Source organism: Mytilus galloprovincialis, chromosome 8 (assembly GCF_965363235.1).
Source record: "Mytilus galloprovincialis chromosome 8, xbMytGall1.hap1.1, whole genome shotgun sequence".
Classification (NCBI taxonomy): Eukaryota; Metazoa; Mollusca; class Bivalvia; order Mytilida; family Mytilidae; genus Mytilus; species Mytilus galloprovincialis.
The window spans coordinates 68,375,949-68,387,816 of record NC_134845.1 but is presented as its reverse complement, the minus strand read 5'-3'; the positions used below and the strand labels follow the sequence as shown (position 1 = coordinate 68,387,816).

The 11,868-nt window shown below is 32.7% G+C and overlaps 1 long non-coding RNA gene across 1 annotated transcript; it reads right to left on the bottom strand.

The window, feature by feature from the left end:
• Positions 1 to 2,438: 2,438 nt before the first annotated feature.
• LOC143042439 (uncharacterized) lies at positions 2,439 to 11,384 on the bottom strand. Its single transcript, XR_012967989.1, has 3 exons — positions 11,296 to 11,384; positions 10,424 to 10,517; positions 2,439 to 9,224 (listed from the first exon to the last, which is right to left on the bottom strand). It is a non-coding gene; the product is annotated as an uncharacterized LOC143042439 (long non-coding RNA).
• Positions 11,385 to 11,868: the final 484 nt, after the last annotated feature.

The window sequence follows — 11,868 nt, the reverse complement described above, 5'->3', positions numbered from 1 at the left end:
TTGATTCAGCAGTTCCAAAGGAGAAGATTTTATTTTTAAGTAAGCAAACTACATAAAAAATTGTTAAAACATGTCTTTTAAGGGCAATAATTCCTCAGGCGGTCAATTGCAAGTTTTGGTCATATATACTTATTTGTAGATCTAACTTTTCTGATCAGTTATGCTGTTTACGGTTTATCTTTATCATAAATCATATTCAAGATAATACCCCAAAACTGCATAATTTCATTAACATAACCAAGTTAGTGGCGTCAACCAAACAATAGGTTGTTAGATTCATCTCAAAATTTCATGGCTGATAGAATTTAACCTACTGAACAATTGTACATCAAATTTGCTCTAAATGCTTTAGTGTTTAAGATATAAGCCAAAAAATAAACTGTATTTCATCCCTATGTTCTTTTCTTAGGCATGCCGGCTATGTTTTTGACGAAACAAAAAATAAAACACAAACTTTATTCTGTATATTATAAGGATCGTTCAGCTTAAGTATGGTTGGAATTGGTTCGGTCGTTTTAGAGCAGAAGATGGACGACGACGTTCGATCACGGACGCCAAGTGAAGGCTAAAGCTCTCCGGTTTTTGGAACGAAGAGCTAAAAATGTAAAATCACAAAAATACTGAACTCGATGAAAATTCCAACTGGACCATGATCAAATGCAACCGATGCAAGGGGTCAACTTAAATTCACTACCAGATATGAGTAATATTGCTCATTCTTGAATGTTTTGTGGTGACATGAAAATGATGCACAACAATAAAAACATTCCATTTTTGGATTTAACCATTTATCGATATTGATATTGTCTTATGTGAATTTACTTCATATCCCTTCATATTTTTATGGGTATAAACCAGCCTACAAAACTGCTGACATACTACAACTAAAAAAATCAGAATGCTCAAGACAGTATAGCAAATTTTTCTTTTAGTAAGAGCTGAGAAATCCTTGTTAAAATGTTGTCATTTCTGTTGCATTGGGTTGCAATAACATTGTAATGTATTATGAATGAATGAATGCATATATTTTATTGCAGAAGCAAACAAAATGCTATAGCAAAATAACATAATATACAATTACAATAATGACAGTAAACAAACAGAGAACAACACAATATGGTGACACGCACATAATTACAACTGGTATGCAATGATTATTTGTGATCTTAACTTCCATGCCGCATTAAGAAATTTACACTTAATAGAAATACCAGCTTTCTATTAGTTGGCCATGAACAAAATATTTTGGTAAACACTGTTGTCTCAATGATCTAAAGGCAGGACATTCAAGAACAAAATGGTACTCGTTTTCAATACAATTCATATGACAGCATATACATATACGATTTTCTCTAGAAATATTGTCAAAACGACCAACTTCAATATTTAGTTTTAATGTTCCACTACGCAGTCTAGTCAGTATATCAATATTAAAATCATACTTTAAGTAATCTTCTAAACATAACTCATTTTTCAATTTCTATATAAACACAATTTTTCACAATCGTTCAAAGTAGTAAACCAGTTCTGGTAGTATTGATTATTTATACGACATTTTATATATTCACAAACACCATGCTGATATTTGAGAGGTTTGAAAATCACTGTCAGTTACTGAAACATGCTACCTAAAAAACACCTCTAGAAATCGTATACGTTAAAAGTAAAGAAATCTTTATTATGAATGTTTCCCAAAATGATAAAACCTGTATATATAATAATCAAAATAGAATATAAAATAACTATTTTGAGAAAAAAAGAACTATAAATCATTTCCTATGTTCCGACGAAAAGTTGTTGTTAGAACATGGTACCTTGTTTACATATCTAAAAATGGTTTTGGAATTGACGAAAATATGAATCACTCGTTCTGTTCATTAAAAACAACAAACATTCATTGTTATAAATACATTTAAGGATTTTTTGGCATCTTCATTTGTTATGAAAATTAAAAAAAGTATTTATTTCAATTACATTTGTACCTAAAACCTTTAATTTTGCATACATAGAAATATATATTTTTTTAAAGCTGTAATATTTTTAACTAGATCTTCTACCAAATTGTAATTTATATCCAGCTTTTGAAACAAATGACTGTGTTTGCGCAAATTGTCAATAATTTTAAAAATACCTTTTATATCAAAACAGAAAATACATTAAAATAAGTTCTGTGGTAAATTGAAATGGTAAGCTAATTTGCATCAATATTCCGTAAAGCACAGTTGTCAATAAGAGTAGAAATGTTAGCTTAGAATAGATAAATAGTTGATAAGTCATTACACAAATTCCTTTTGACATCGAACTCACGATTATGCATTGAAATTCTTCTTTAGAAATATGTATACAGAAACATGTAACCCATTTTCACTCTACATATATATATATATAAATATATTGTTTATAATTTTGTTAAGATATTAACAAATAAAGATTCTCAACAAATATCTTGTCCTTACGTATTTACTTATTAGATGATTAAAATATTTACATTATATTATCCAACTTTATAATTTGTACTTTATTGACCTGTACTAATTAATTCTTCTACTGTTTTATATTTATTTTCAGACTAAACTTTCAACATGGTGATGGTTTATTTTCAAATGAATATACAATGTACCTGTTAATAATAAGTAAACACTAAAGTCCTAACTAAAGTTAAGTATGACAGCAATGTTTTATTGCCGTTTTTGTAAATTTCGAAATTTTCACTATACCTATACATATGTTGTAAAACATAATTGTGTGTAACATGCATTATTATTTTTAATAATTTTGTAGCATATAAACTCATCATAGATACCAGGATTAAATTTTCTATTTACGCCAGACGCGAATTTCGTTTACAAAAGACTCATCAGTGACGTTTGAATAAAAAAAGTTAAAAATGCCAAATACAGTAGGAAATTAAAGAGCATTAAGGACCAAAATTCCTAAAAAGTTTGCCAAATACAGCTAAGATTTGTAAGTGATCGTAATCGAAAAGTAATGTAATTACTTTTAATAAAGTAATCGACTGCGATCGATTACAAACAAAAATCTGTATAATCGACAAATATACATCGAGTAATCGATTACACTTTTTGGTAATCGTGCCGTACCCTGTCATTGATGAAACTGTATTCGTGATCTTGCTATACAAGTCATGTAGTGTTATTGGATAAATACAACTACATTAAAGACTTTGTGGTCAAAAAGTATCTATTTTCAGATAAAAGCTATTCTTCAAGTATGTGGCAACTTAAAAACTGAAGGAAACATATTAATAATATTGATAACGCACACGGTCAAAATTTATATTGTTACAAGCTGTCTAAAGCTTCCTCAAGCGTAATATCGTACCAAATAGCAGGAATATCGGGTAGTGTCTTCCTTTGATATATGTCGGTGAGTTTTTGTTTATACGTACACATAACGTACATCCAGTATTTTGACGTGTCATATGTTGGTTGAATGTCCCAGTCCGGGTAATGTTTTTTGTAGTCTTTATATTGTCGTGATTTCCCCTTATATTCATCTATGTCATATGCCACATAGTCGGCTTCAGTTTGGATTATTTCATTGCAAAAGTTTACTACAAGTGACTTGTTCCACTCGTAAGTAAATCCGCTGATTCCTTGTGGACGATGTTGTATACATTTGTGTGGTTTGTCATACTTAACATGTTCTTTGTCAGTCATCATGCATGGTTCTGCACAGAACATACACTTTGTCTCACAGCCCCATAACTTTCCCATAATTAAACTAAGAACGTCTTTCTCCCATTGCACGTCATCACTTGTGGTTTCAACAAATTTATTGTTGACTTGGGTTTCTACCTTCTTCATTTCCTCGAAAAGAACCTTCTTAAAATTTGATAGATCGGATATATTTCGGTCAAGTACATGAACAAAGGACTCTTCGGTAACTGGTAATATGTCATATATGTTCATTTTGCTAACAAAGACACTGATCCATTTAGATGAGCAAATACTCTCCATTTCTTTTAAGAGTATTGTTGTTTCAGATATCGCCATTGCTACCGTTTCGAATATTTTAGTTGTTCTTCCTTTGGCAAGTAAGCCGTAATGGTGGATGTCATCCGTTTTGTTATGAAAAATGTATTTGTACAAGAAGTCTGTGAGCCAATTTCTAGTAAAAGTAGCTGGATCCTTAATAAAGGCCATGTATCCATCAAAATTGTCGTTTTTTGCTAGTTCGGTCATTATTGTCTTCATCAGCGTATACTTTTCTTGCGAAAATGATACTAACACCTTATCTGCTACATCCATAGGAATTAAGTTAGAAACACGAGCAGTAACACTTTTCATCATAGCGTCTTTAAAAAAGCTGATAGATATCATGTCCTCTGTATTTTGTTCAACTAAATTTGTACATAGAGTCCAGGCTGTGTTTTTATACTCCATCATTTGACCTCGAGGACTATGTTTCGACTCGTATCGTTGATCTAATTCTGTAAAAACCATTACTAAATGTCGAACGACATGTTCTATGATAAAGGCTCTATATGTTGAGTGCAAATTGAATCTGTATTCATTGGAAGAATGATGATTGTGATTTTTAAACCTAGTAGATATAATGTTCAGAATTTCACGGACGTATAAGTTGTCAAATCGTACGTCAAGCTTGCTGAGTTCTTTAATTTTTCTGTCTATTTCTATGAAAATGTTATCAGTAACTGATACAGCTTGCTCTCTGTAGACATCAATCGATTCTACCTCCTGCTCATCTGTGTTTAACATTTTCCTCACGCTAATATGCCCATCCCTAATACTATCACACAAAATGCTCCCTTCCAGATACTTTAATCTGCCTTCACAGGAATCTCTCCTGCTGTGCATAAAGCCAAGTTCAGATTGAAATTCTTCAGCAAGCATGGCTTCAATTCGGTCTGCAACTGACGAAGAGGTCTTTATATCCGAAAAATGCAACTCATTCAGCCAAATATTCCACATCTGGTCAAATTTTTGTTTAATTGCTTCAATACTCGGTTGAACACCTTTCATGTCCCTAGCTAATTGTCGGGCAAGTTCATTAATTTGTTTTTCGTACTTTACTCTCTCTTCTGTTTGTATCTTTTTTGCTTTTATTTCATCTTTTATTTTATTCATGTCAGTCTTCGTTTGAACTATCAAGTTTTCAGATAAGAGGTTCATTCTTCTTAGTTTTTCTTCTTTCCACTGATTCATGACATCTGTTAAATTGCTTGTTTCAATAAAAGAAACCAACCTTTCTCTCTGAGATTTCATTTCTGTTTCTAATTCTGTTGAAAAGTTACGAAGACAGTCATTTACGGACTCGTCCAATTTATCAATACAGTCTTGACTAAGTTTTCCCATTTCGGCTGACGTTATAAATGTATACTTGAACTTTTCCAGTTCCCATACGATGGTATGATATTCTCTATCAATATCGTCGGAAGCCTTTCGTTCTAAATTGTTACGAAAGCCATATACGAAGTCATCTTTTAAAATTCCTGTCCAAATATCTTTTATGCGCGTTATTGTGTCAGTAATAGTTAGATATGTTTTTCTTTTAGATGCAAGGCTGTCAAGGATTATATTTTGAACTTCGACAGCACGCTTACAATAACCTGGATTCACCGGTGCCATTGGTGGATCGCCATGCCAAAGATCTGAAAAATACGAAACATTCTTCTCACAGTCGAAATCAATAATTTGATTGAACGTTTGAATATCTGCAACGTCTTCTTGTTCAGCTGCTGCTTTTGCCATTTCGTCCAAACTTTGGACAAATATCTGTCTTTCTTCGAGCATTTTACTGATCGCACCGGCATCTGAAACATTTTGATGAATAAATAAACAACTTTGTTTAAGATTCAGACTTTTATTTACAAGCTTTAGTCTCAAAAATGCATGAACCGCTATTTGAAGGATATCTTTAACTTCTGACGTGTTTTCGCCCTTAACATTAACTATTGTGATATCTCCCAAACCGATCACAAAAGTAGCAAGCATATTATCATGTCTTACTTCACCTTTTCCTTCAAGTCTTTGAGAACGTAGACCTTCTGTATCGAAAACAACAATGTAGTCGTATTCAGAATTTTCAATGCTAACAGGAACCAATTGCATAAAAACGCCACTTGTACATCTGCCGGCATTCACTGCGAACTGTAACCCGAACAGTGTGTTGAGAAGTGTTGACTTTCCCGAGCTTTGGAGGCCAACTACTGATATAGATAACAGCTTTTTATCATGTATCAATTCTTTAACTTGAAAAAGAACCGCTTCAACCCAAATTAATGGAACGTATGTGGTATCGCCATCAAGAATTTCCAAAGGCTGACCAAGTAATAAAAGTTTCGCTGCAATTTTTGGGAGCTGCTGGAATCTATTGAGATTTTCACTAAGAATCTCAAGTGCGTAACTTTTACATGTTTCAACTGATTCGAAAATTTGTCCACATTCTCTCATTAAATGTTCAAACATAAAAGAAGCTTTATTGAGATTCGCTTTGCTATTATTTACTTTTTGTTCTGCTTCGATGATATCACCCTTTTCGAGTTTTGTTGACTCAAGAGCTTGACAGTCTGATTGGTATTGTGTCAAACAATCAGACGTCACTGTTCGTGATCGATCATTCAACATTAATTTCATCCACTCAATGAACAAAACAAAACAACTATCGTTGTTTGAATACTCTTCAAATGTATTTATCGCCTTTGTCATAAACGAGTGCATATTTGGTATGGTTTCAAGTTGTAAACGACGCTGTTTTTTCATTTCCTCTTGATGAATGGACCTCTCTTGAATTGAGGTACATTTAGATGTTCTGTTAACAATTTCTGAGTGTTTGCACCAGCTATGCCAAGGCTTTCCTTGTAATGGCGTGATTAGTTCCTGCACATTGATTACATCTTTTGGAATTACTTCTAATATATTTTCAACCCTTTTCCTAGCTGTGCTAAGATCAGTTGAATCTGTATCTCGTTTTAAATCAATGTCAGTGGCTGCGTCTAACATTGCAGAAAGTGGTTTAACATCTATCTTCTTCAATGTAGATGATAATTGCGCATGTAGGTTCTTTTTAACTTCAGGCACGGTAACAAATTGATTATTTACTGCCAATAGACACAGTTTAGGTTTCTTGCTTTGTGCAGGGATCCCTTTTAAATAGCTTTGATATATTTCTTTAGACGTCCTATGGTCATATTTGAATGCATCTAAAGCCAAAACAATACCACCAGTAACGACATTTTGCAAATTATGCAATATTTCTTGCTTATTCTTGTCCTGAAGATCGTCTAAATCAACTAAAATAACCATTACTGTGGAAAGTTTTGAGAGAAATTGGAGTTGTTTTTGTTCGAATTGAGAATCCCCCCTTAAGTTCATAAACATCGTGATTTTGTCAAAATCGTTAATTCCACCTGATGGAAGAAACCAGGCAGCTTCTATAATGCCTTTGCTGATTGTTTTTGGTGTAGTTCCTAGGGGACAGTTTTTGTTATAGAATGTTTCATGATTACTGTCAGAAAGAACTGTGTTGATTAGCTTTGACTTCGAAACGGATGGTATCCCTAATCGAACAAAGCTTAATATGTGACAATCACAATTTATTGCTAATGTTTGTCTAACTAAGTTATTATGTGTTGTGTCGTCCAGAACAATAGAATGGAGTAGAGAAGTTGTTAAAGTCAGTTCGTTTATTGCAGATGGAACGACAAGTGGAATTGCTAGTTTGCACATGAACAATTTGACTGCTAAAATATTTCTGAGGGATTGAGAACTGCAATTGAATACGGCTACCAAAAGGTCAAGCGGGTTCACTTTGATTTGCGAATCATTTATGTCGTTGTCAAATATACTCAATTCTGCCAAATCATCGTCATCGTCAACACATGTATTGGAATTTTCGTCATTACAGTCATCTTTGGAGATTCTCTCCAGGAACTCTTCCATCATTTTGTCGCGGCAGGTAGAGTTCATCATCATTAGATTTTTTAAAACCATCCATGGTACTTGGGATAGAGTTATTTTTTCTGATTGAGACCGTATTGTCATCACGTCCACAAGTGTAATCTTCTGAGGATATACTGTATTTAAACCAAATTTACTCATAAATTCATCTTCCTCCGTTTGTATATATGTTTCTCTTATTCCAGATGTTACTTCATCTTGCTGGTCTGGTGTCTGCAGACATGTATTATACTGTTCTGGACTTGGAGGCAGTTCACTCTTTGTGGTATCCTCTATTTTTATATTGCTTCTTTCCGTCCCTTTTGGTAGTTGTGATGTCGCTGTGGCTTGTGAGCTGTGTGCGATGCCGGAATCTAATATCTGATTATAATATTTACAATCCGTTTTCTCCAGATAATCTTCGTTTATTTTCAGATCGTCATCTGTTTTTTCCGCCTTTGATTCCACTTTGCGGTTATCAAAGTCCTGACTTTCTTCCGACTGTAATTTTTCTAAGTTTTGTGCGCTGGTTATTATTGTTGACTCTAATGACTGCTTATTATCATTACGATATGTACTCTCAGAAATATTTTGGATTGTTTTCGGAACGTCACGATCGTCTGCTCTTTCTATATTTGTGACAAAATTGTTTCTATCAATGTTCTGGTTTTCTTGTAATGATGACTCCACATGGCGTTGTTGGTCGTTTGTTAAGCTGGAATCTAACATCAGGGTTGTTTTCAGATTGCTATCTGTATTTACGTCGATTGTTTGGAAGTCTTGACTTTCTTGAAGGTGCGGTCCCTCAGGTATCTGTTCAATGCCTATCATGCTGGTCTCGGAAGTCACATTATTCTCATAAGTATCCCGGTTTTCCAAAATATCATAGGTTGTGTCAAAATCATCAACTACGTTTTCAATCTTTCTATCTAAATATCGTCTGTCGTAGTCAGTGTTTTCTAGTGGCTGTGATGTTTCCACCGATTGTTGCTGATAAATTATGTTTGCATTGGCAGTCTGAACATCATCATTGCTATTATTATGCTGAAAAAAATCACTAGTTTGATTTTTCATGCCAGGTTTGTTTGTACTGTCTGTCTTTAAAAAGTTTTCTGAGCATGGATCAGTAGACTTTTTAGACGCCTTTTCAGTTATGATATCACTGATTGTCTCGACATTGGAGACACTCACGTCAATTGAATATAAATCAAGTGTATACTTATCTTCCTCGTTAATTTCAGTAGGCAGTTTTAACTCTCTTTTTCTTTCATCGACAGTAGAAACGTCTATCATGTATATCTTCTGCAAAAACATATAGTCCGCATTTAACAAAGCAGATATAAAACATTACAGTAAAAAAACAAACTAAGCCCAGTTATATTCAGCATAATTTTATATCATCACAACTAGAAATTTGAGGTCCTCATCATAAATTGAATAATTCATATCGGACTAAAATGACCGGAGAGCTTCTATTTTTATTGATTTTTGATAAATTCCGGACTTACAGTTGATGTGACTTGCAACACATAATATTGTGAATTGTTGTGATGAGTCATATCCGTTGAGAAGTCATAACACATTAGAGAATCTATCATATATATAAAACGGAATGATGAAAACGAAAGAAAAAAATCATTACAAATTCGAATTGTAACAACATAATGTCCCATCCCTTTGAAAATTTATTTTCTGAATCTTGGAATTAATCTTTAGAATATGAAAATAACACTTAATATAATTTTGTGGGTCGGTGCGCTTTTTCAAGATTTCCTTACATTCCTAGAATTCCTTACATCAGGAACGTTCAAGCTTAAAATCATTTGACAGCCACGGATGTACACAAAAAAAAAAAACATGAATACACGAGAATCTGTAAGAGCTGTAAGAGCAATAGATACCTTAATGACTACTCATATTCATCCAATGTTGAAATACAGAGAGTTGCGACCTTAATTTTCTTGAACATTTTAAATTTATAAACCCGAAGAAAGTATGTTTAAAATCATGTGAAAACTTAGCTTTTCATACAGCTTCGAACTAAGTATACTAATAGCGATGTTCAATAACAAAATGATACTTCATAAACGTGTGTGTCAGAAGAAAATGATACTTCATAAACGTGTGTGTCAGAAGAAAATGATACTTCATAAACGTGTGTGTCAGAAGAAAATGATACTTCATAAACGTGTGTGTCAGAAGAAAATGATACTTCATAAACGTGTGTGTCAGAAGAAAATGATACTTCATAAACGTGTGTGTCAGAAGAAAATGATACTTCATAAACGTGTGTGTCAGAAGAAAATGATACTTCATAAACGTGTGTGTCAGAAGAAAATGATACTTCATAAACGTGTGTGTCAGAAGCGTTTCTAATTGTTTGATTTGATTGACCTTTTGAGTTTGCAATCTTTAAAAGGTCTTATCGTTTGAATTTTTCTTTGAGTTCGGTAGTTTTGTTAGTTTTCTTTAAAAAAATACTTTAGAAAAAAAATACATACATCACTCGGTTGTGTTTTATTTTTGACTGTTAGGCCACCAATATAGTCACTACTACATTCTTCCTTACAACTTCCTTGAAGGTCTAATGCATCGCTTTAAACATGTAATGAAAATGTAAACTGTTCATAAATCACTACTAAAAGTTATCATAACACAATAAGTTCATTTTGTTTTACCAAAAGTTTAGTTCAAATTCTAAACAAGCCAATTGTCAAAAAGTACAGGCGTACCTTCAATAATACTTTTATTTTTTGTGTGGAAAAAGAACATAGGTCTATGAAACTTTCATTTAAAAACTTTGTTGTTATTTTGCTGTAGCTTATTTTTTTTTACAATAGATATCGTATCAGCATGTTTTATTATCTTGGTGAAATAAACATACATTTTTATGTTATGCATTATACATCAAGATGATATTTGGTTTAGTTAAGTAAACCTTAATTTCTCCTGACAAAAGAAAACCCATATCTGTTTATTCTGTCTGTAATGCAAGTCTTCTTTTCATACTTAAAAGATTTATCATTTAAAATTCTTCTGCTCAACATTTTTCGTCGCGTTTTGCTTGTTTTCGTTATAAGTTAATGTAAAGAATAATCAAAGTTTTACATAAACGCGATGATATATATTTAAGAAATATTTCTTATCGCAAAAGTTATTACTATGACAGAGATGCGTATTTCATTCGAGTTGGTTAATAGGCAGCACAATTTGCCCGAGAATGCAGATATTAGCCCTTTTGAAATGTATTCAGCGCGTAATATGTCAATATCGGTTTAAAAATTAGTTGTATTACAATAAATCATTGCGCAATATTTATGCATTTCGCATGAATTATATGTTCTGGATGATACACACTTGATACATTCCTTACTTTGTATCCTTATTTCTGTCAAGCTTTTCGGTGTCGTCTTTTGACATTCCTTTTGGAATTCCATCCGAAAAAGCGTCCATGTTTTCTTGTCTAAGTCTAAGTTTTAAAGAAAGAAGTGCAGATATAAATATAATGTAATCTTAAGCTGAAACGCATTACCTTTAAGATTTATTGTACTATATTATTATATATAAGGGTTTAAATACGAATAGGTACATTGTTATGGGGCTGTGTCAATGAAAGTATCCTAGGACATGTCCTAAGATAGGTCTTAGGACATTATTTAGGATGGTCTTAGGACTTGTCTGAGACATGTCTTAGGATGTAAAACAAAGCTGTCTTAAAACAGTCCTAACTACGATGGTCCTAGGACCATCCTAACACATTTATTTAATTACAAATAAATGTAGAGATTTGTATGACATAGACTGAATTGTATTTTAGAACCTATATGATAAAAGAATTTAATACGAAAACAAAAGTAAATGGTCACAAAACTTTGTGATATTCGTGCTGCAATTTTAGTACATAAACAATGATAAAACCAAATACGATCAATCAACAGAACTAGTG